The sequence below is a fragment of the Leptonychotes weddellii genome, chromosome 5, assembly GCF_054177405.1.
Source record: "Leptonychotes weddellii isolate Sample4059 chromosome 5, ASM5417740v2, whole genome shotgun sequence".
Lineage (NCBI taxonomy): Eukaryota > Metazoa > Chordata > Mammalia > Carnivora > Phocidae > Leptonychotes > Leptonychotes weddellii.
Genome location: NC_138373.1, coordinates 85,569,891 through 85,593,906, shown reverse-complemented (window position 1 = coordinate 85,593,906; position 24,016 = coordinate 85,569,891). Strand labels below are relative to the sequence as shown.

Sequence of the window (24,016 nt, the reverse complement as noted above, 5' to 3'; positions counted from 1 at the left end):
AGCCTGGTGATGGGTATTGAGGAGGGCACATTCTGCATGGAGCACTGGGTGTTATGCACAAACAATGAATCATGGAACACTTCATCTAAAACTAATGATGTAACATATGGGGATTAACATAACATAATAAAATAAAAAAAAATTAAAGACAAAAGTCAGTGATAGGCACAATGTTGGCCCAAACCTGACAAGATGAAATTTAGTGGTGTAAAAGTAATTCTACGTATAACTTTAAAATAAATTGGTTAATTGCAGGTAGTGGGTATTTGAGTTTGATAGTCCGTTTTCAAGATACTCTTGCTGCTTTTATGTTCAGTACAAGCCAACAGTAAGACATATCTGCTCAAACCAGAGGTAGTGTCACCTTTGACAGCATTAATAGAAGAAATATAGTATCTGTAACCAATGAGATAGGATACTAGTCAGCTCATACATCACTTATGGGTAAGATAATTTGAAGGACATTGATGATTTAACGTCTAAAGCTGGTGAATTAGAGGGGTAGATACGCTGGAAACTAATAGCTCATATAAAGAGGAGTTGTTTAGCTTGAAAAAGGGACACTTAGGAAGGATTTCAAAATAATCTTTAAAAATATCATAAAGGATTGGCCTTTCACTCGGGGCCACAGATAATGAAAGAAATAGATTAAAAAAAAAACAAAACAGATGATGGACTTAAATGATTTGAGGAGAAGTTAATAAAGGAGTAGTTATAAGGATATAGACAGGGTTTTAAAATACCAAGACAACGGTAAAATACCACTTTGCACTCATTAAAATGGCCACAATAAAAAAGACAATAAGTATTGGTGAGGATGTGGAAGAACTGGAACCATCATACACTGCAGACAGGAGTATAAAATGGGCAGCTGCTTGGAGGAGTCTGTCTCTCAGACTCTCAGAAGGTTAAACCTTGTGAGCCATATGACTCAGCAACTCCATTCTCAAGTTCATCTTGTTGAACACATATGTCCATATGAAAACCTGTATACAATGCTCAGAGCAGAATTAATCATAATAGCCAAAAAGTGGAAAAAACCCAAATATCCATCAATTGATGAATGGATAAATAAAATGTGGCATATCTATACAGTGGGATATTATTCAGAAATAAAAAGAAATGAACTGATACATACTTCAACATGGATGAATCTTGAAAACATTTGCTAAGTGAAAGGAGCCAGTCACAAGAGAACACATACTGTATGACTCCATTGATATGAGATGTCCACATAGCCAAATCTATAAAAACAGGAAGTAGATTTTGTGCCTGCCTTAGGGCTGAGGGGTTGAGAGATTGGAGAATGACTGTTCATAGGTATGGAGTTTCTTTTTAGAGGGATGAAAATGTGCTGAAGTTGGTTGTGGTAATTGTTGCACAACTTGATGAATATATTAAAAACCATTGGACTGTGCACTTTAAATGGGTGAATTGTATGGGATGTGAGTTATATCTCAATAAAGCCGTTATTGAAAGGAACTGACAAGGGTTGGTACAGTGCTCTGGGGATGATAATAATAGTAGAGAGTGGTCACCGCCTCTAGGCCTGAAGGGACAAGGAGAGAGGACACTGTATGGAGAGGCCCACCTGTCTGGGGAGATACCACCAGATTCTGAAAGTCACTTGCAAGGAGGGAGCTGCCGAAATGCATATCCTGACCTTACTCTTCTCTTATTCATTGATCTCCTGCTGATGCCTCCCATTTTCAAAACCCAACCAGAAGCCTGGGAACAAGGGACTCTCTTGATATGTTACAGAAATCAGTAACCCAGGGCACAGAGCTGGGTGAAAGGTGGAACTTGTTTGTGGGTGTGAAACACAAGTGATTATGCGTAGCTCTAGAACTGAGACCAGTAGAGGAAAGTTAAAATGGGATGTTTTGCCTCAAAATGAAGTGCATTTTGATCTCTTGGAAATAGTGTTGTATTGAATCTGAGATGATGATAGAGAAATTACATAATAGAGGATTGCAGTTTTAAGTGAAGGCTGAATTAATTACCTCTGGAATTCCCCTTGCAACTCTTAAGTTTCTGTCTTTAACCACTGACATATTGGCACCGACTGTATTATCATTTGGCTAGCTGTGGTTGTAGAAGTTCAAGATTTGGGCTTTGGCTAATAGAACATGGAATAGGTACATTTTGATGATAGTGAGAAAGCAAAGGGAATATTATAAGTATGGGGTGTTCACCTTGAGTTCAACTTCACTGACAAATAAATTGAATTCTAATGTGGTCAGAGACAAGTCTGAGAGAAATGGCAGAAGAAAAAGAAAGAAGCTTGTTGTCAAAGAAGATGTAGGATTTGAAGAAATAAAATTTACCTCCTTAACAATTTTACTGATTATGTATATTAGCCCTACTTTCCTTTTTAGTTTAAAATGACAGTAAAAATATGGCACTTGAATAGTCTAAGAAAATTATAGTCGGCCTTCCTGAACGTGAAAGATGTCACAGACGTGTGTGTATCTTCCCTCTTGTATGTTTCACTAGGTTTCCTTCTGGATTTATAGAGGGAGTGCTAGATCTGCCATGGAACCCATATCTGATGCTGGGCTGGCCAAGAGGCATGCTTTATGCTACTCCTCACTCCTTTTGCCTAAACAGGATCTATCAGGATGGGATATGGGATGAAAGAGATATGAGAAGAGAGAGTGGACAGTCCTTGAGAGATTGTGTAAATGGAGATGCTACATGTAGCAACCCCACAGTTTGCAGGCTACTTATGTTGAGGAATTTAGAGAAGTTATTTGATGAGTTTTACGGTTTTCTAAAATTGGTACTTTTACTTTGTGCCATGTTTTATATCTACTACATTAAATATATAGCAGTATAATCATTTACATGGTCCGGTGCCAAAATCCAGAAACGAAGATGCTCATTTGCAACTGTGGACAATATGCAAATAAACCACTGATTATGTCCTGCCAACTGAAGCGGTTGCAGGATTTGGAAGGAATACTCAAGACTGTGGAAGTATATTTTCTGTTTCTTTTAATCTATTTCTGGACACCCAGATATATATCATAAATATTTGATTAGATTTCTTGGATTTTTAGAAATTACTTTAATTATTTTCCTCTCAATATTTTGTACAGTAAATTTTACTCTTTACTAAAGGCCAATAGTTTTAGATTACTCTTTATTTCTATAAGTGTTATTTTAATTTTTGTTAACTAGCCACTGAAATTATCAATTCATTGTAGTGGATGGCATTTCACTGGAAGAGGGCATTTATTTTGGTGGAGGACATTTAGTATAGGATTATTGTTCAGACAGACATTTCCCAGTTATGTGACAAGTACCTAGGAGTACAACTTTCTCAGTTCCTTTCAATTCCCCATACTTAATGTATGTTTTATTCTTCACTATTGTTTTTGGTTTCACAACGAAGTAGAAAGACATATCTCTGTAAGTTTTTTTTTTTTTTCATGAGACATTTGGCTTCAGTGTAACAAATATTTATGAATAACATAGGGTTAATATTAGAATTAAATTATTTAATACATATAAGATAACACACAGGGTCTGGTATGTAGAATTATAAAAGTTATATATAAAGCCTAGCACTAAGTAGTAGAGCTTAGTAAAAGATAGCTATGATATTGATGATGATGTTGGTGGTGATGACAATAATGACTATAAGGTAAAATGCAATTATCAAAGTCATTTTTACATAATGATTTAAAGGGAAAGTCACATACATTAGTAAAAACTAAAACATTTAATCTTTTCAATTTATTTTAAAAATTTTCCATAAATCTTAAAGCTGAAACATAAAACTTAAAATGTGCTCAGCATGAGGTCTCATTAACAGACCCTCAGAAGCATGAGCATATAAGTTTCCTTGACATTCCTAGAAAAATGTGAGGCATACACATCCAGAGATGGTGCTAAATATTTGTTCTTCTGGATTATCTGAATTCCAGTCATATTAAGTCAGACCACCAAACTTAGACTATTGCTTTAGCATTCATTGTGTGCGTTGACAGCATGAATTTAACGGCCTATGATTTATCAGTATATGATGGGCTTTAAGAAATTGTCTCTATTAAAACCAAATGGCTGTGTAAGGATTTCTGTACTTTTTAAAAGACCACTATTTTAGACGCTGCAAATTCTGTCCTGTCTTTTAAGTACTCATTTGAAAACAACTGCTTATAGTGTTCAGAGCTAGGGAAATTTTTGTTTGGAGAGTATAAATTTCTGTTACATTGTAACTTCTCTCCTGAACTCCACACACACATTTCCTAATGGCTCCTTGGCAACTCCACGAGGCACATGTAAATGAGCCCCGGATGTGCCCTTCACACCTGCTTCCCTGAAGTCTTCCCCTATTCAGTTCAAGGGAAATCCATTCTTCCTATTGCTCAGACCCCAAACCTTTCATCATCCTTGACTCCTCTCTTTCACTTATCCTCCACCTAATCCCTCAACAAAACTCTGTCAGCATGACCTTCAAAATATTCCCAGGATCTGACAACCTTTCCTCGTCTCCACTATTTCCGGTGTGGTCCAAGCCACCATCATTTCTGCTTACGGCTGTAGGCTTCTAACTGGACTCCTGTGTTTGTTCCCCTTCAGTCAATTTTCATATGGCAGCCAGGGTGACCCTTTCAAGTGTAAATCAGATCAGTCATATTATGTCCTCTGCTGCAGTGTCTGCAGCGACTTCCTTCCTCAGGGGAGTCCTTAGCTGTGACCCTCAAGGAGCAGAGTGAGCCCCTACCAGGCTCCTCGCTGAGTTCGCCTTCTGCTCCTCCCCCTCTCATTGGTCTTTCTCTGACATGCTGGTCTTTCTCTGACACCATCCCCCTTAGAGCCTTTGCACTCCTACACGGTACCCTCTGCCTGAAGTGCTCTTGCATATTACCGAATGAGTCATTCCAGCACTTTCTTCAGGTCTTGACTCAAGTGGCACCTTCTCGGTGAGGCCCTTCCTTCTCTTCTGTCTAAATTTTATCTAGCACTTCCCTAAACACTTTGTATCGTCCCTTACTTTACTTTTTCTCCTTAGCCCTTCTCTAACTAACGTAGTATGTTTCATTTGTCTTGTTTATGTTTTATCTCCCTGAGTAGAATATTAGCTGCACGAGGGCAAGGAGCTTGGTCTGTTTCATTTACTGCTCTATCTCTAGAGCCCAAGTTAATTCCTAGCAAACGGAGACATTCAACAGATAGATGTTGAATAAATGAATAATTTAAGGTTGATTTTTTTTTTTAAGATTTTATTTATTTATTTGGCAGAGAGAGACACAGTGAGAGAGGGAACACAAGCAGGGGGAGTGGGAGAGGGAGAAGCAGGCTTCCCGCGGAGCAGGGAGCCTGACGCGGGGCTCGATCCCAGGACCCTGGCATCATGACCTGAGCCGAAGGCAGACGCTCAACGACTGAGCCACACAGGCGCCCCAATTTAAGGTTGATTTTGACTGCTGTTCTGTATTTTTGGTTACAGAAAGATAATGCACATTGTTTTCTTCTTGAATTCCATGTAGGCAGCTTTGGGTTAAAGTCAAATTCTACTAAATTATTTTTTCATTCCTACTCTCCCTGAAGTATTTGTTTAATTAACCACAAGTATTTGAATTTATTTATCCAACTTTTATTGAACACCAAACTGTGTGCGGGTCACTGCTTGAGGCTCTTAAGAGACATGATCCACCTTTTTAAGGACATTTCCAATTTAGTTCATGAGGCACAACTAGCAAATAATCCATACAATAGGGCTATTTTCAAATATAGGAGAAGGCTGTTTAAGAGGGATTCATAGAATACTTGATCTGAGATTTTTCAGAAAAATATGTTCTCATCCCATCCACTGGTTGTAAGTTGGGGTACATGACTTGATTTTTTTTTTTTAAAGATTTTCCAAGTGAGTTCATTAATCCACACAATCCATCCATTAAGAACCATTGATTTAATAGCTATGTCTGTATGTATTATACTTATAGACAGGCAAACATAACTTTCACTTTATCAGGGCTCTCCTGGTACACTCTCACTGTAACTGAAGGTTTCCTAATTTAAAGAAACATTCCAAATGTATTAACTTTGGGGGAATGATCTATATTAATATTAAAAATAGATGTATTTAATTATACTTGCTTCCTCCGGATGAAACAGGTTGTTCTGGTTGCTTGTTTGTTTTGGTTCTTAGTTTGTCAACAAGTAAAGCTACGACTTCATCTGCAGCAATGTCTGGCTTTTGGAGCATTTGTTGTGGCCAGACTGCCCTTTTGCTGTTTGTAGCTGAATGAGCATTTATGTACTTCCCAAGATACAGTCCTCACACCAGTAATGCATGCCCTTTGTAGGCTGGACTGGTCATGTGCATTCTGTTTGTGATTGCCACCTCAAGTAAAAACTACACTAGTGCAAAGTCTGCAGACTGATTTTCTCAATCTGTTGCATACTGCCCTGCAGATGCCCCTTTTGGAAGTTTTACTTGTTTCAAACTTCGGTGGAAATTTCGGGGACTTTCTTTCTGATTAGTTGTCGATTACTAAACGAAATAAAAAACTCTGATTGTATTTTCCTCATTCAACTTTATATTTAGGTGAAGCTGGACATATAGACCAAGGAGTATAAACAGTTTGCTATCGCTGTCATTTTGAACTCAGCCATCAAATTCTTTGGTTTTCCTCAGTTTACTCTTCTGTGCATTCTGCTTCCCTTTTTAAAAATATTTCAGGAGAATGAGACAATTAAAATTACTTGCCCTTGAAAATAAAAGCATCATGAGTCTCAGTTTGGAAAAAGGGGTTTATCTCTGGGTTCTATGAGCTAGATGCACACTAATTTACGGTGCTGGAACCAAATGGGTTGAAAATCCTTGTTTTCCCACCAGATGGGTTATTTTAAAATATCACAAAACTTCTGAGGTTATTTACATTACAAATGTGCTTCTTCGCACACATCAAGAATTGAGTACCATGTTTTGACAGTAACTCCTTTATGAAATTATATGTTGCGCAAGTAGAGTAAAATTCAAGTCATTCTCAAGGGAGCAGGCTTATGAATCTGGATGAGGTCACACCTCTTTAAAGATGCAGTTTGATAATCCGACATCAAAACAAAGGAATTCTGTTAATCCTCTCACAAAAGTACAAATTGCTAATCAGATCCCTGGGCTGGGCTGGCAGCTTGGTAAACAATGGGCTTGGCAGAAGAGCAACTTTGGGCGGATAGATAGCTGAGAAGCTTGGGGTACCAACTTTGCCCCTGTGTTAGCCCAGTTGGGCCTGTTGTTTCGAAACAATTATGTTTGTCAATGGAGGTGGTTCTTGCAGTTATTGTGTTCTTGCGCTTTTCTCCTTCCATGTTAATGATGATGCAAATCAATCTTCCTGTCTTTCATTTCACTTCACTGGTGTATAGGCTACTATGCCCCTATATTCTTTTCACTTGGATGCATGTGTCTTTTGAATTTTCATTACACATTCCTTTACAAGCCTAGAGGGTTTTCCTTCCTTCCCACAAATAGTGTGGTGGTATTTGAAAAAGGAAGAATAAATCTTAACCCAACTGAAGAAAAAAAAAAAAAAGAGTCTCTTCCAGAAGGTGTAATAGTTAGGATTCCTTTTTTTTTTTTTTTCTTGTAAGTGATAAAACCTGATTTGAGGCAGCTTGAGAGAAAAAGCTGCAGTTTGTTGGGTAAAGGAATACAAAGAAGGCAAATAACTAAACTGGGGGAAAGGCAGGAATGGAGACTGGTCTCAGGAGCAGTTGGGACCAAGAAGTCATACTCTGTCAGGGTTTGATCCCTTTCTCTTGTCTCCCTGTCACTTTAGGTAGTGACTACTCTTTCTTGCTGCAATAGAGATTTCTCCATAGGGGACGAAATGTCTCCATTGATGACAGCTCAGGAATTTTATAGCTGGCTGCCTTTTCCATCCTACTTAAATAAAATATCTCAGTGAAGGACTCTGATTGGCTTTGCTTTGATCAGGTGCTTATCCTGTGCTAATCAACTCTGTGTATACATGACTTCTTCTTTGTCAAAGTGTAGAAGGTGCTTGCTGTTTGTTTTACTCTGTCTTCTTCAGATTTATTGAAATATGTAACTGGCCTGAAGAATTCCACAACCTGACAACTGTCTCAGTGAGTGGAATTATTTTGCACATCTCAACACCACTTTTCTAACTCGCACTCTATTTCACCCTCTTGGCATTTCCAACTTTCACCCAGACATGACTAAGAATTAACTTGAAAGTGAGAAATAAAACCTCTTCATTTTAAAAGGGATTTTCATTAAGATAATGCAGTATTTTGAATACTTCTAGTTAGTTGTGTGTCTTCTATTAAGAGAGTGTTTGGAAATTATTTGGGCACAGTGCGTGTGTTATGAAGGAGTGACAATTATAGTTTTCGTTGTGGAGTTATCTTCCAATAGGTAAGAGCAGCGTGTTTTTGCTACAGTACAGTGTGGGTTGCAGTTGACGTGTTGGTTTTCAGTCAGATGAATGATACGGAACACGATGAATCTACATCTGTAAGAGGAGAAACCCATCAAATGCAGAGGTTTGGGGTAGAGGCTGCCCCGGTGGGGCCATGCTACCCACAGCCAAAGCTCTCTGAATAAGAGCACTGTCTTTTTAAAAGCAATAGGGGGTGAGGATTGAGGGAGTGCTCACAGCGGTAAGTATAACACAGCTGTGCTCTGTTTATGCTTCGGCTACAATAAAAAAGCTATAAAATGTGAGATGTCATAGCTCCACTTTGCTTTATTTATACTATTTCCTCTGAGCTCTGTCACACTGCACATTCATCTGCTAAGTTGCAGCAAGAATGGAGATTAAAATATCACAGCTCAAAATAGGAGTCAAGCGGAAGGAGATTCATCATAGCCCTATTAAAAATATGTAAATATGGGAATGAAGTCATTTTAAAGCTATACAGCCCTCCTCCTTGATGAGTTAGGATCCCTTGAGCAAGTGGTGGGTAAGCAAAGGACGGAGCTAGGGCACTCATTCCCCATTTCTTCCACCCATGGGATCCTTTTAAGATTAAAGACTTTGAATTGCAAATTATACATGTTTTCCTATAATCATGCCTAAATTAATAATGGCAGGAAATCTGATGCAAAACAAGAAAACAAAAGATTTTGTAATTAAAGATTATACATTGTTCACTTAGTTAGAATTATTAAAACTCATGTATGGAATCTTTTGGACCTCAGTTATGAATGAAATTTGAGAAACCTCCAGGAGTAGGAAAGTTCCAAGAAGGAAACTGAGACTTGGAGATGTGGTCTGGCTTTCCAAAATCCAGTTACTAATGATAAAGCTCAGACTGGAAGCTAAGGTTCCTCCCTAAAACTTTGCTAGTAAATGAGTTCTCATTTCCTCTATCTGTAGTCCTGACAAAAATTTACTCTCTGCTGTCTACATGGTGTGCTTAGGAGAGTCAGGAATGGACTTTTTGGATGGATAAATCTCAAATGGTATTTATTAACAAGCCTTTTGTGCTCTCTTCTGTGTGTTGCTGAATGACTGTTAATGTTTCGGCCTCCTTATTTTCCACATGTGTTATCATGGTAATAATAAAGGCCAACATTTACTAAGCCCTTACTGGCTGCAGTCCTGTTTGTTTGATATGTAGTCATTATTTTACTCCTCACAACAACCCTGTCCTGTAGGTGTTAGTCCTCACATCTTGTAGAGCACACAGCTAATGAGTTAGAACAGGAATCCAAACCGAGCAGGCTGGCTTCAGAGCCTACACTCTCAGCCACAATGGCCTTTCCAAAACTTTTAGAAAGAGACCAGGAAGAGCACTGGGCTAAAAAAGAAAAGCCCCGGGTTCCAGTCACAGTCTTGCCATTACCCTAGTAAACTAATTTCCCTCCCCTGTAGAATGCAGTCAAGAAATGATTATATCCTTTCCAGTTTCAACTTTGTATGCATTTCTATAGTACCGCCTCATGAAAATAAATTTTTTGAGCAATAACTTCTTTCTGCAGTCTTCTTTAACTGTAGTTTCAGAAATGGCTATGGTGAACATTTCGAATACGTGGTGATTCTAGAATTTCTTTTGTCCTGTACTTTTCACTGTGTTTTAGGTGAATTCTTTTGGTTGCAACTAATAGGACTATCATAGTTAGCTAAAGATTTTCTAGAAGTATTATCTTGAGCATATTTCTTGATCTCTTGTGCCAGTTTCCTTGTCTGTAAAATGGGTATAATAAAAGTCCATACTTACAGAGTCGCTTTGAGAATTAAGCTAGGTATTACATGTAAAGCACCTGGCATGCTTTATAGTCATTCCTATACAATATCAAAGTGTTTGACTACAATGACTATGGATCACCTCCCATCTCATTTAACATATCTGCCAGTAATTACTCATGCTACCAGTTCTTTTATTGTGACTGGCTGAGCGGTTAACTTTTTTGTCCCTTATTCATGTATTAGAAAGGTTATGGTACTATCAGAAGATGTTGTCTATTTGACGTGGGAATATTAGAGCAGGTGGAACTTTGGAACTTGGTTAGATTAGCCCTTCAATGTGATGAATATAATACCCTGAAAGAACAAGTGACTTGTCCCAGAACACTCAGCTAGCTGGTAGAGCACAAAGGTAAAACCTACAGGTCCTAATGGCAGTTTCCAACATAGTGCTGCTACTTAGGGAGTTATTAAATAGAACATGTGAAAGTTCTTGAAATTTGTAAAAGGAACCACAGCACACATCTTAATGGTTTACATTAGGCTAATTGCCAGAGTATTTCAGATTTATAGTGATTTGAGATTTTAGATCATGTGTCTTTTTGGCAGACTTCACAGGAGGACATGAGGAAATATGCCTCAGGGTGGTGGGGGGAGTGCAGGTGGTCATCCTTCTTATTGACTCTTCAGAAATTGATGTTGTTGGTTTTTTTCCTATGTCGAGTGAGGTACCATGTAATTTTCAACAGTATGGGAAGAAGTAGAGCTGATATGCTTAGACAATGTATAAAGTATAAAAAAAAATTTTTTTATAGTGATTTGGATAATTTAAATAGAAAAATAATCTGATAAAGCATTATAATAATTTTTGAGACACATCTAATTGAGTCACAATATATCCACTTCTCAGGGTCATGTAAGTGCAGGGTTGCCACCAGAGAGGGCTGCCTCCATACATTTTACACCCAAGGTGCCTCTCTCACCCCAGCCTAGGACTACAGGACCCTGAGAGGGATGCTCCTTACATTTTGTGCCCTCCTAAGTGTCTCACAAACCTCACTTTTGTGCTGGCTCTGCCCCTGTCTGCACTAACGAAACCATCTTTGAGGGGTTTATGTATCACTGTGGCTGGCTCAGGAGTGCAGAGCATCCCATCTGTGCTTGCTGGCCCTGGGGTTGTCCTCTGTGTCTTTTCCAGCTCTGCCCCCTGATACGGTCTCTATCAGTAGAGGCCTCTGTTCTTGATGGTGTAGCAGGGCCCCACCTGGGTTTTGAGCCAGAACAGCTGCTGCTGACCTACCATTGCCTTGAACTCGAGTTCCCTCTTCCTTTTCTCATCCCAAGGCTTTCTCAGTCTTTCTCTGTCACGCTTGTGTGTATGTGTGTGTTGGAAATTTTTAGGTTTTTGCACATGCACACAACCTGTGAAGAATAACCAATTTTACCTTAGTCTATCTGGGAACCTTCCTTCACCAGTGTTTTATTTCTCCTTTGCCAGGTTAAATGGGTACAAAACTTACAACAGGGATTCTCTGAGAGGCTTCTGATCTCCTCCAACCCCTCCCCAACAAGTGATGTCCGTGAAAGAGCCGATAGGCCCTTGGATTCCTTTTATCCAGCTGACATTCTCCTGCCCCACCTCCTTATCGATTTAATAACGAGAAATGCAGAAAGCCTGGCCCCTGTTTCTGGCTCTGCCTCCCTCCTTGCCTTAGACTTCTTTCCCCCTTCCTCCCTATGTACATGAGAATTCCTATATTGGCTCTATCTGTTAGGATCCACATTCAGCTTTTGTTTTTTTCACAGGGAATTTTTGGAAAACTTTAAACAACTTTTCACTCTCAAATTCTGTCATTCAAAATTGTTGTCTCACTAGGTAAGCTGATTAATAGCCCCTTTGTTCTGGATAGTAGCTGACCTCCCAGTTTGCATACTGGAGTCTACAAAGGGCCAGACCTCTAGGAACTCCTAAATGAGATAGAGAGTATAGAGGGTCAGGAGGAATTATCACAGCATAGCATACTGAAGATGTGTGGGCTACCACAGGTTATTTCATGGGCTCTCATTCCTTACCTCCCAGCCTAGTTCCTACTCTTAAGTTAGAATACTTTCTTTCCATTATGTATATATACTGTATATCCTACTTTTCAGAAGGGAGTAGATCCAGGGTTAGCTCCTTCCAAGAACTACTTATTCATAATCTCTTTTTGACTCTAGGAGTTTGGGATGTATATGCTTCCTGAATTTTCTCCCTATATTCTGCTTGCAGAGGATGCAGGCATGTAATCTCATGCAATTTTAATACAATATGGTCCATTTTATTTTATGATTAGGAATAGTATTTTATGGGAGAGAAGGGGTGCCTTATTTTGCCTAGAAGTGTCAAAAAGGGCTTCCCAGAGGAGTGAAGCTCAAGTTAGGGATTAAAGATTAATTATAGGCTTTTATAAATAAAATGGGAAGTATATTTTTGAAAGAGCAAAGCTCAGTGAAGAGCAGGACCTTGTCTATTATACTGACCATTGTGTCCCTATCACCTAGCACAGAACTTGGCATCTTGTACATACTTAAATATTTAGTGTATAAATGGATGAATGACTTTATCTTGAGGGCCATCAAAATTGGTCATTTTGAGTAGGGGTTCAACATGATGAGATTTGTTTTTTATAAAAAATAATATGGTAGCATTGTAGTAATGAATGAAAAGGGAATGAGACAGGGAGAAACTGTTGTAACATATCCTATGAAGGCTCCTGGGAGACTCCTTTTAAGTGATCTCCGACCTCTCTCCAGATACTTAGAGAGTCTGTTACTCTGCACTGAACATATGGTAGTTTCCCACATATGCCTCAAGAAGGCATGGGTACTGACTGTTCCCACCTCTTAAGATGGCCCAAGAAAATCTAGAGATAATTCACAGCATATTTAAGAGTTACTTTCTCAACACCTTCCATATAGGAGATAGAGAGTTGAGGTTTCCAAATGATCTGTTTTTTAGGCAATAAATACATTTTTGTCATAGTCCATATGGACTGCTATAATAAAAATACCATAAACTGAGTGGTTTATAAACAACAAAAATTTATTTCTTACAGTTATGGCGGCTGGGAAGCCTGTAATCGGGGCACCAACACATTGTGTCTGGAGAGAGCCTGCTTCCTAGATAGCCACATTTTTGCTGTAACTTCACATGGTAGAAGGAAGTAGGGAGTTCTCTGGGGTCTCTTTGATAAGAGCACTAATCCCATTCCTGAGGGCTCCACCCTCATGAACTAAGCACCTCCAAAGGGCCCCACCTCCTAATACCATCACATTGGGCATTCGTTTTTAGCGTACGAATTTTGGAGGGCACAAACATTCAGTCTATAGCTTATGGCATACAGAGTATCTTTTCTGTATTTCTTGTTCAGAGTGGGTCTATGAATTTTCAGCAGTGGCCATGGTAACCTGGGTTCTGCATGGTTCATGAATCCGAGCACATAACTGATACTTGTTTTCAGAGCAACAGACTGAAGAGAAGTCAGTAAAATACATGCAGTTTTGTTCCTGTGGGTACTAATTTTCTGTTGGTGTGTCAAATTATTAAAAACTTAGTGGCTTAAAACAATGCCCACTTACTAGCTTGGAGTTCTGCAGGTCAAGTCTAGCATGGCGTGGCTTTCTCTGCCCAGAGAACCACAGGCTGAAATCAAGGTTGGCCTGGCTGAGTTCTTATGTGCACACTCTTGAGGAAAAAAAATCTGCTTCCGAACTCATTCGTGTTGGTAGAATTCAGCTCTTTGTGGTTGTAGAGCTGGGGTCCCTGTTACCTTGCTGGTTATTAGCTTGGGGTGTCCATAGCTCCTAGAGGGATCTATAGGTTCTCCCCCATCCTGAAGCTAGCAATGGTGTGTCAAATCCTCCTTATGATTCAAATCTCTATTTCCCTCTGTTTTTGACCTCTAGATCAAGATTTAAAAGGTTGGGTCTACCCAGATAGTTCCCCTGTTTTAGAGTTATATAATATAACCTATTTGGGAGAGTAAAATCCATGATATTCACATTTCTAGGGACTATGCAGAGCATGTTTCCCAATTAGGAGAATTTGGGAGGAGCGTCTTAAATTCCACCTACCAAACCTTTATTTATAACATTAAAAAAAAACACAACAAGTTGTAAATAGTGTCTTAGGGAAAGCAAAAATAAAGGTATGATTTAATTAATATTTTGTTTGAAAACTAGCACATCTTTTAATGAAGCTGATTTTCTAACATCTGACCTTGACAGATCTACTATTACTATTTTTTTTTTTAAGATTTTATTTATTTATTTGACAGAGAGAGACAGGGAGAGAGGGAATACAAGCAGGGGGAGTGGGAGAGGGAGAAGCAGGCTTCCCACCGAGCAGGGAGCCTGATGCGGGGCTTGATCCCGGGACCCTGGGATCATGACCTGAGCCGAAGGCAGATGCTTAACAACTGAGCCACCCAGGTGCCCGCTACTATTACTATTCTTTAGAAATTTTACTTGTTTGTGACTCATTCACTTCTGAATATTCCTACCATTCACATTACCAAAACCAAACAAAACATTTCTATATTTATTACCGGGGGTGTGGCAGTGGAGGTGGTTTTTATTGTTTGTGCAAGAAAAATAAAAACAATACCATATAATCTATACATAAACACCATCACTTCAAAGTGATTTTTAATAGTAAGAACTTTGTTAACTTGAATGATAAAGTTTTGGGGATTTCTAGATTTAAATAAGGAAGGTACAAGAGTTTAACTAACTGTACAATTAGTCAGCTACAAACTCAGTCAACTACAAGCACATTTCCCCACATACTCCGCATTTCTGACACCAACTGCAAGTTTGAGGGGTTTCTAAAACCACCTTCACGTTTGACAATTTGCTAGAAGTATTCACTAAAACAGATTATACTCAAAGTTATAGTTTATTACAGGGAAAGAATACAAATTAAAATCAGCCAGGGGAAAAAGTATGTAAGGCTGAGTCTCAAGCTGATAAGTATAAGGCTAAGGCTGAGTCTGAGTTTGAGGCTTGAAGAACCAACCACAGAGCTTTCATTGTCCTCACCTTATAGAGTCAGATGCATTACTTTCCCAGCATCAATATGACAGTATGCATGGAGCATTGTCAACTAGGGAGGCTCACTTGAGCCTTTGGTGTCCAGAGTTTTTAATGGGATGTGATCACATACTGTCCAAGTTTCTGGCCTTTAGTCTCCAGCCCCTCCTGGATGTCACTGTTGGGCTGATACCTTTAGTCTTCAGTTCCTTCCAGAGGCAAAATTGATACTGCATGGTCCCAAGCTTCCATCCAAAATCACTCTGTTTGACTGTCCTGTGGCCAAAGCTCTCAGGCAAGCAAAGACACTCTTGCCAGATATGACATTTGGAGGATCTAGAGATCACCTCTCAATAGCCAAAGACAAAGGCCAGATCTTTCCTTGCATAAGGTTAACTCTTCACCACACAGAAAAGGAGGGAGGGAAAGAGAATTGAATGCAAATAGTCGTTATCATTTATTGAGGGCATACTGTGTGTCAGGCAGTGTGCTAAGCATTGTTTCCTTTAATTTTTTGAACATTATTAGAATGATGCTATAATTATTTTTCTTTTAAAGATAAGCTGAGATTTATCGATTAAGAGACTTACCCAAGACCATGTAAATTAGTCAATGGTGGAACCAGGATTTCAACCTATGTCAGCCTAACTCAAAAGTACATGATCTCAAACACTTTACTCTGTTGCCTCCACCAAAACCAAAGGACAATAAGAATATATAATGTAACAAGCATTTAGAAGCAATTATTCTTGAGAATTGTTTTCAGGACAAAGTTGTCATTCAAATGTATAAGAATGTGCACTGATAGTTAAATAATGTAGGATACAGAGGAAGAGGATTGCTATATAGAATGGTTATGTCATTGAATTCATACCTTCCAAGTGGATTCCAGTCAGCACTGTATCATTTAATTAATTCAAAAACATTTATGGGGTATGCATTATATCTCAGGTGCTGTGCTGGTCCCTGGTGACCCAAAGATGATGACAAATATGTTCCTGTCCACAAGGAGCTAGCGATCCACTGGGGTATGTAAACTGTTTATTTACTTTTTAATATTATGTTAGTTTTAAGCAGAACAGAGAAAGTGTAATATGTAAGAAATATTTTGCCTATGAATTTTACAAGCATTTGGAAAAAAAATTTTTTTTGACTGGATGAGCTAATGATAAATTTAGTAATTTGGAGGTTGTTGTTCATATTAACTGAATCAAATATTTAAACTCAGCTTCAGGGGCACCTGGGTGGTTCTGATGGTTAAATGTCTGCCTTCAGCTCAGGTCATGATTCCAGGGTCCTGGGATTCAGCCCCACATAGGGCTCCTGGCTCAGCGGGGAGCCTGCTTCTCCCTCTCCCTCTGCCTCTCCCCCTGCTCATGCTCTCCCTCTCTCTATCTCTGTGTCTCAAATGAACAAATAAAATCTTAAAAAAAAATAAACTCAGCTTCAATTTTTTAATATATTCTTTAATAATAGGATAGATCTTTAAAAAATAGTTTTACTTCCTTGCCTTTGTGTGTGTGTGGGGGGGAGACATAGCACTGAGATTTGTCTGCATTTCCTACTTTCATAGTACATGAGGGCAAATGAAGGGAGAATAGGAATGCTACCAGAGCACATCATACATAACAACAATGTGCATTTCTTCTTCACACTTGTAATGTTGATACTCTGCTTTTCATTGGTTACTTTAATGATCATTTTTACCTTTCATTTTCTCTTACTTTACTGATTTCTCCAATTGAGCAAAGTCCATATTGGGATAAAATAGGAATCCTTGTTTAGTTAATGTTGATTTTTGGCAAATATGTACTTTATTTAAGTTATAGTTTATAATAGCCCATGCTTACCATACACCATGAAGTATGCTGGGAGTGGTCCTGAAGAAATAAATACAGCAAATGCAGTAATATAAATAAGAAATATTATTTCCCAATTATACTTTATATATTTTATAGCTTAATATAGAGGAAGAGAATTAGAAAATAAAATAATAAATTTAAGTGAACTTGATGTCCAGTAGTCCACTAACAACGATATATTTAGACCTATTTAATACATATATTAATATGCTATCTAGAGTAAGCATTATAAGTGCTGAGAGTGCAGTTGGGATCATTTTAAAATGTGAGCAACCCAAGAAAAAAACATGTCCTTTTTTTTTTTAATATGATTTTAATTTTTAAAAGCATTTAATTTTATAAACCGTATCCATCATCTTTGCATAGATAAATGTTGTGGCAATTTTTTTGAATGAACCTTTTGGTTCCCTAAAGAAATTATGGATACACTATAAATTTATAAATGAAAGGCCATTCATCAGAGTTATAAATATGAGTGATTCTTATGCTGATGCCCATGTAAACTTAAAGTGGTTTAATATCTATTGGCTTTTGAGTATAGTTAGAACAGCAAAAGAATATAGATACTGTCATACTTACATGGTGTCATAACACTGACAAAATGGTGAGAACGACATGAAATATTTTTTGAATAGCATGGCATTTCCTTGAATTACTGCTGGCAATAGAACATAAATCAACCTTAATGATGGATATTCTAAAGATGTTTATTAATCTATTCATTTAATCTGAAATACTCACTCTTGGCATTTATAGAACCAGTTCAAAAGAAGTGGCAAGTGCTTCTAAACCCCAGCAGTTACTTTTAGGGGCCCCATAATTATGTCAGCTAAGTCTGGTTGGAATGGAGATTAAAATGCATAAAAATCCTTTCCTCCTAATCTATGCTAAAGATACTTGCTTGACTGAAATATATTTTCTTGTATATGTCTAATAAAAATCTCAATTTTTTCCATCCTTGATGAAATTTACAACATGGCTCTCTATTTGAATCTTCCGTTTTTAATCTGTTTTCCTCCCTCGCCGCTCCCCCAAATTGAAAGACAATCCTGTACTTGTATACTTTGACAGAAAAGGACTGGAAAACTGACCAAATTCCTGTGCACCAAATTAAGAAACAGCATATGGTATATGATTTTGACTAAATGTAGACAGGTAGGATGGACAGACGTAAAGATACAGAGAGGGGAATTTTTATTAGATAATAAAGGTCAGAGACAGTAGCAGTTAAGCTGAAGAAGGAAGGAGTATGTGCGTATGTGGGGGAGTAAGATGGTGTGAATGTGCATGCAGGTACGTGTGTTATTTATTAAAACATGGAAAGTCTAGGCAAAGAGCTAACTTCTGTATTAAAATAATGTAAGCAGGACTCAGCTTCTCTCCATTTCTTAGCTTCCACTAAGACACCTTCAGTCTTGGCTTCACTTGGGAGGAAGATGGTGGCAATAGAATTGTTTCAGCATGGACACCCTCTCATGTTTCATTCAGATCAAATAGGAAAAAGAGAGTCTTTTTCCCAGAAGCCCTATCAAAAGTCTCTTTGTACTAATTGGCTTTGATTAGGTCACAGACTAATCCTGCACACCTCTCTTGAAGCAAGAGAGAGAGTCATCTTTATCACTTTCCATGGGCTAGGCATTGGGATTGCCTCCCAGAGGTAAAGGGGGTACTTTTAACAGAAAGAGGGTGTATAGATGCTAGGTAGCAAAATAAATAAATAAATAAAATAAATTGCTGTCAGAAGAAAAATCACAATGGGTATATACACATGAAATTTTGCGTATATTTCCAGAAAACTGTAGATTTCCTAGCAATCCATGGATTCTAGATTAAGAAACTCTTAAAAGTAACAATGAATCAATGCCTTCTGGAATAAATGAAAACCAGCATTGATACCCATAGCCATCCAGGAAAATGTGTTTTTACTTAGATTGTTTCCTGAAAAAAGACACAAAATGCATGCAATCTATAACTAGTTGTTTAAATGATAATATTAAATTAAGAATGAAAAAGAAGTTATATTTTCTTGTTAGCTAAAGTAGAAATGAGTGGTTCACCTTGAAGGCGTTTCTGTAACTATTACTGTGTATGAGGAAAAGAGACAAAATCTTTTATTCGTGGTGAAAACTTTAAATTGGCAACGTCGGAAGACTTCTATTAGGATAAAAAAGTTTTCCAGTGTTGGTTCAACAACTTTTATTGTGATGGGGGCTGTGTTTATGTGCATCCTAAATCCCTTCAATTTAGTAAAAAAAAAAAGTATTAATCAGGGAATAAAAGGCAGAGCATAAGGAATACAGTCAATTATATTGTAATAGCAAGGTAAGGGGACAGATGGCAGCCACACTTGTGGTGAGCACAGCATAATGTATAAACCTGTGAAATCACTAACCTATATACCTGAAACTAATGTTACATTGTGTGTCAACTGCACTCAAAGAAATTTAAAAATAAATATTACTACTTGGAAAAAGATATTAATCAGGTCTATGAAAGTGATTTGTAAAGAATATCCTTTTGATGACTAGCCCAAACTATCTGTAGATTTGCTGATTTTTTTTCTTTTTAGCTATATTTTGTTTTAGAACATGTTGGTGATGTCAGTTGTTTCTTTAAAAATTATTTTTGATTGAGAAATCTTAAGAAAATTGGTAGAAAATGCAGGTCAATCATTGGAAAATGTGGATACTTTAAAAATGCCTACAGAGTGATTGTGTACTTTTCATTAATATTGGTTAGAAAACAGTCTTTTAATGATGGTGGACACTGACATAGCAACTGCCAAGGTAACAGTCATAAATTGCTTTATTTTTACCTAGATTTCTCAGTTTATTGACAGGCAGGAGTTAGCCTGGGATTCTAAGTTGCATCTCTGAACACAAGAGGAGTTTTTCTTAAGTGAATCAAAATATTACTCAAAAATGGGAAGGAATTCCATGAGTGCCAGATATTTTTAAAAGAATAAACATGTTAATTGAAGATGGGTTTACTGTGCCACCTTTTGTCTCTTCACACAAGCAAAAACCCTCTGAGGTTTTAACACTCTTCCTCATGAATGGATAAGCTTTTTAACCCAAATCTTCTACTTGTGACTAAAGTGATTTGTCACTGTTCCTTGTTAAGTTTGGCATTCTCGGTTGTGAAGAAAGACATTATATTTTTCTCTATCAACTAATGCTACTGAAATGCTACAGCTGTTTTGAGGGTGTCCACTTTTCAAAATATTTCTGCAAAGGCTGTAATGTATCTGGCTTTCCACACAGACATGTTATTTTTAAAAACTCTTGAAAACCTCAGTTTACCACCAGTTGTTGCTTCAACTGAAAAGTTTGTTCTTATTCGATCTGTTACCACTCCGTGTGTATATGGGGTTTTTGTTTTGTTTTGCTTTCTAGATTACAGCATATCTTTACACAGTGTCAATTATCTGTGAATAGGAAACAGCAGGTAGTTCATTCACTGAAAACCAGTTTACAGATTTTCTTGCTATACATTTCTCTGTTTTTCAGATTCAATTTTAGATTTAACCAAGATAAGGAGTTGCTTCTCTCCAGTCACATTTGTCATCAGTAGAGTTTAGAGAAATGAGTTTTTTTAAAGGACAAACTTTTAAAAATATATAATTTAAAATGTTGTTATTCTTCCATTTTGGCTAAAACAAATCGATGGATATTTTTAAGGCTGTGAGTTAAAGCAGGAAGAAAGTGTCACTCCTGTAATCTTTTCTGAAGACAAAAGATAGAGGACCAAAATACTGTGAAAGCAATCCATACTGTGTTTTGTTTTTTTGCGTTTTTTTGTTTGTTTGTTTGTTTTTTTACATGGTGTCGAATTCAGCTGTGTAGGTGTGAGTTTCGGAGAAGAGTAAATGCTTTTACAGACGTGAACAGTCAAAACATTCCCTATTATCTATTTTAAGGGCTTTTTAAGGAGAAGGAATGGGTTTAATCCGAGACCCCAGAGCATACATTTCTAGAGACAGCTGCCTGTCTGAATAGGGAATAAGCTAAGCGGTGAACAGGAGAAAATCCACATACATATTTGAGTTTCACTTTAGAACTTTTGATAGCTTTGGTCACTGATTGGAGTTTCTCTCCAACTAGGAGTCAGAGACAAAGCAGGTAATCTACATAATCTTTCCCACGTTTTCTAAGAGTGCCTGTAGATGAAAACATGTCAGACAACTGGTCAAATAGGGCCTAAAGTTTTCTCTGTTTATTTGTTTTAAATCCATTCTTTACTGAGAAGGAAATAGAAAGCTTGAAGTTGGTGACAGACTTGGGTTCTTGCCACATTCCCAGCTTACTTCGTGGACAGCTCTCTACTTCAGAGAAAGTTAATGTTTTCCAGAGATGTTCCATAGGTATTCTAAATCATACTACAGACACCTGCTCCTTTATATGGATATGTTCTCCACCTAGGATGAATCAGAGTTGATTTTTTTTTTTTTTTAGTGTGCTTCCTTTCAAAAACCTCGTTAATCTTAGTGTGCAGAATTTAGGGAGAAAGTTGTGTTTTGCTAGTTGACACTGTTTAATGTAAATGATTTATGATTATTCCTTATGTATACATAATAGGCACTTTATAAATTGGATTGTTCTAGGAGTAACACGATACATAAATGTTATTGCTATAAATTCTGAAGTTGGCTATATATTTTTGTATCATGTAACCAGTTGACATATAAGTGCTGACTATTCCAACCTGCTCTTTCTACTCAATATTCTAAGTGGTGACTTAGGTAAGCCTAGCAGAGATATACACAGAGGCGCTCAAGCTCTACAAGAACAGGACATCTTGGCACCTCTCCAGCATGGCTTCTGGCTATCTTCCAGGGGTAATGGCAGAAAGAAGAAAGAATGAGAGGGGAAACTGAAACTATATGTAGTAAAAAGATGAATCTAAATGATTTTTTGCCCAGTAAAGTCAAGAGCCAACAAAGAGAAAAGGAAAAAGCAGAGCAAACAGGAGAAAAGTATTAGTAAAACCAATTCGGCAAAATTTAGTTAGATACCACTTCACAGGTAAATTTTCATCACATAATATTAAATAAAGGTAAAAGTAGTAATAGATTAACATTAAAATTAATAGATTAACAGCTATGTAATTGTATATTTTTTGTATCAATAGGTACTGTATGTATAGAAATAAAAATGTTTAGTTTTTTTTTTTAATTTCTGTGAATGAAGTGTTTGAGGAATGGAGTTTTACAAAACACTTGATTCTGCTGGTAGACGAGGCCATTTTATAATACGTGTAATGCTGTTACACAAAAGCTCTCATTTTTTACCATGAAGAGTCACGGTGATTTTCTAAGATCCTAAAGAAGTTGAAAAAAAAAAAAAAAACTCTGAATAACTGGTCATTTTATATCTAAGTAATTGTTAAATACCAAACTCATCTAAAATGTTGAGTTAGAGGGCAAGGAGTAACAGCCATATAACTGACCAGCTTCCATAGCAATTTTTGCTAAGCCCTGGTGTTGACTGCTTACCTGATCACACAGTCTTGGCGTCGGGGCTGATTTGAATTGTTGTTCTATGCCCTAATTTGTGTAAAGAAGAACTGGGCTGTGAAGAATTCTATTGTGTTTATAGTGTCTATTCTGATAGTGATTTTATAGTCCATTTTGTAGGCTGTTTCAGTTGATTCCCTTCCCCCATGCCCTCTTAAGTACTACTGTCTACCCAATCGATCTGGTTACCCATGAAGCCAGTTCACATCAGCTGTTGCAGGGGCTGAAAATATAAGATCAGTAATTTTAAAACCTTGAGGTTCCTATGCTCCACAAAAGACTAAATCTTAGCAGGCAATCCCATGTGAAAAGATCATGAGACTGAAACCAGTGGGGTGTGTGTGTGTGTGTGTGTGTGTGTGTGTGAGACTTGTAATAGCAAACATTGTTTATTTGGCTGTTACATTGAAGGAAATATCCTAATTTGCTCCTTTATAACTTCTGCAATACATTTTTAATTGTCATACTTTCTGGAGCTATCCTGGTGCATGCATTGGAAAGAATATGCATATGCAGATATCTCTATATTTGTAGGCACTATAGTCAAAACAACTTATTTGCCTAGCTGCAAAGCTGACTTATTCACCCACTCACAAACTCCCTAGAGGAAATAAGGTATAAAAGGTCAAATAGAAGCAATAAAGCCAATGATCTTTTACAAAAAAAAAGTTACTTCAGAAGTTCTCAGTGGCACTGTGCGTCTTCTGGAAGGGAGATCACTCCAATCCCTACCCATTCCTGTGTCTTCAGCAGTAGATTTGGATTCATTTTAGAAGAGGGAAGCCTATGTCTGCATTGCTGCTGCAATCCACTCAGGTAAGCTGGATTGAAATCCCAGAGAGACTGCTGTCCCAGCCTACACTATGGGAAGATTCTGTACGGATAGAGGGATTTACAAACCTCAGTTCACTGATCCTGTAGAATCTTAACCACTATTTAAAATTCTGCTTTGTCTTGAAGGAGGTTAAATTTAAATGCAAGACCTCCAGATTTAAACACACACACACGTGATATCAGAAAAAGCCCATCGCTTTTTGTTCAGTATGGAATACTTAGAGTAACTATCATTAACTGAAGACTTTCTTTTTGCCAGGTACTGCTTTTCGTCTTTGCATGTAGCATCTAATTTAAGTCTCCTAAGTACCATTATTAAATCCGTTTTTCAGCTTAGGGAATTGAGAGAGAAAGAGAAATTGAGTAACTTGCTGTGACTCAACAGCTAGTAGAAGGTGGAGTCAGGATTCAGAGCCAGGCGGAGAGATGCGGGGTTGAAGCACGCACTGCCAGGTTGGCTTGTAAGCAATATGTAGTGCTTCATGTGTGAAAAGAATCTAGTGGGGCCGTCATTTAGTAGGAAGTAGGACTTGAACTTCTTTTTCTTTTCTTTTCTTTTTTTTTTT

At 37.6% G+C, this 24,016-nt stretch overlaps 1 protein-coding gene across 13 annotated transcripts in view; it reads left to right on the top strand.

Moving 5' to 3' along the window:
- The window catches only part of SOX5 (SRY-box transcription factor 5), a 993,366-nt gene that overhangs the window by 169,088 nt on the left and 800,262 nt on the right, over positions 1–24,016 (top strand). For 8 of the 13 annotated variants that reach the window (XR_014145609.1, XR_014145610.1, XM_081821346.1 and 5 more), the window contains one exon: positions 16,191–16,267. The exons of the other annotated variants lie outside the window; for them this stretch is intronic. The gene's annotated coding sequence lies outside the window, so the exon portion shown is untranslated. The remainder of the gene's footprint in view (positions 1–16,190; positions 16,268–24,016) is intronic. 13 annotated transcript variants of the gene reach the window in all.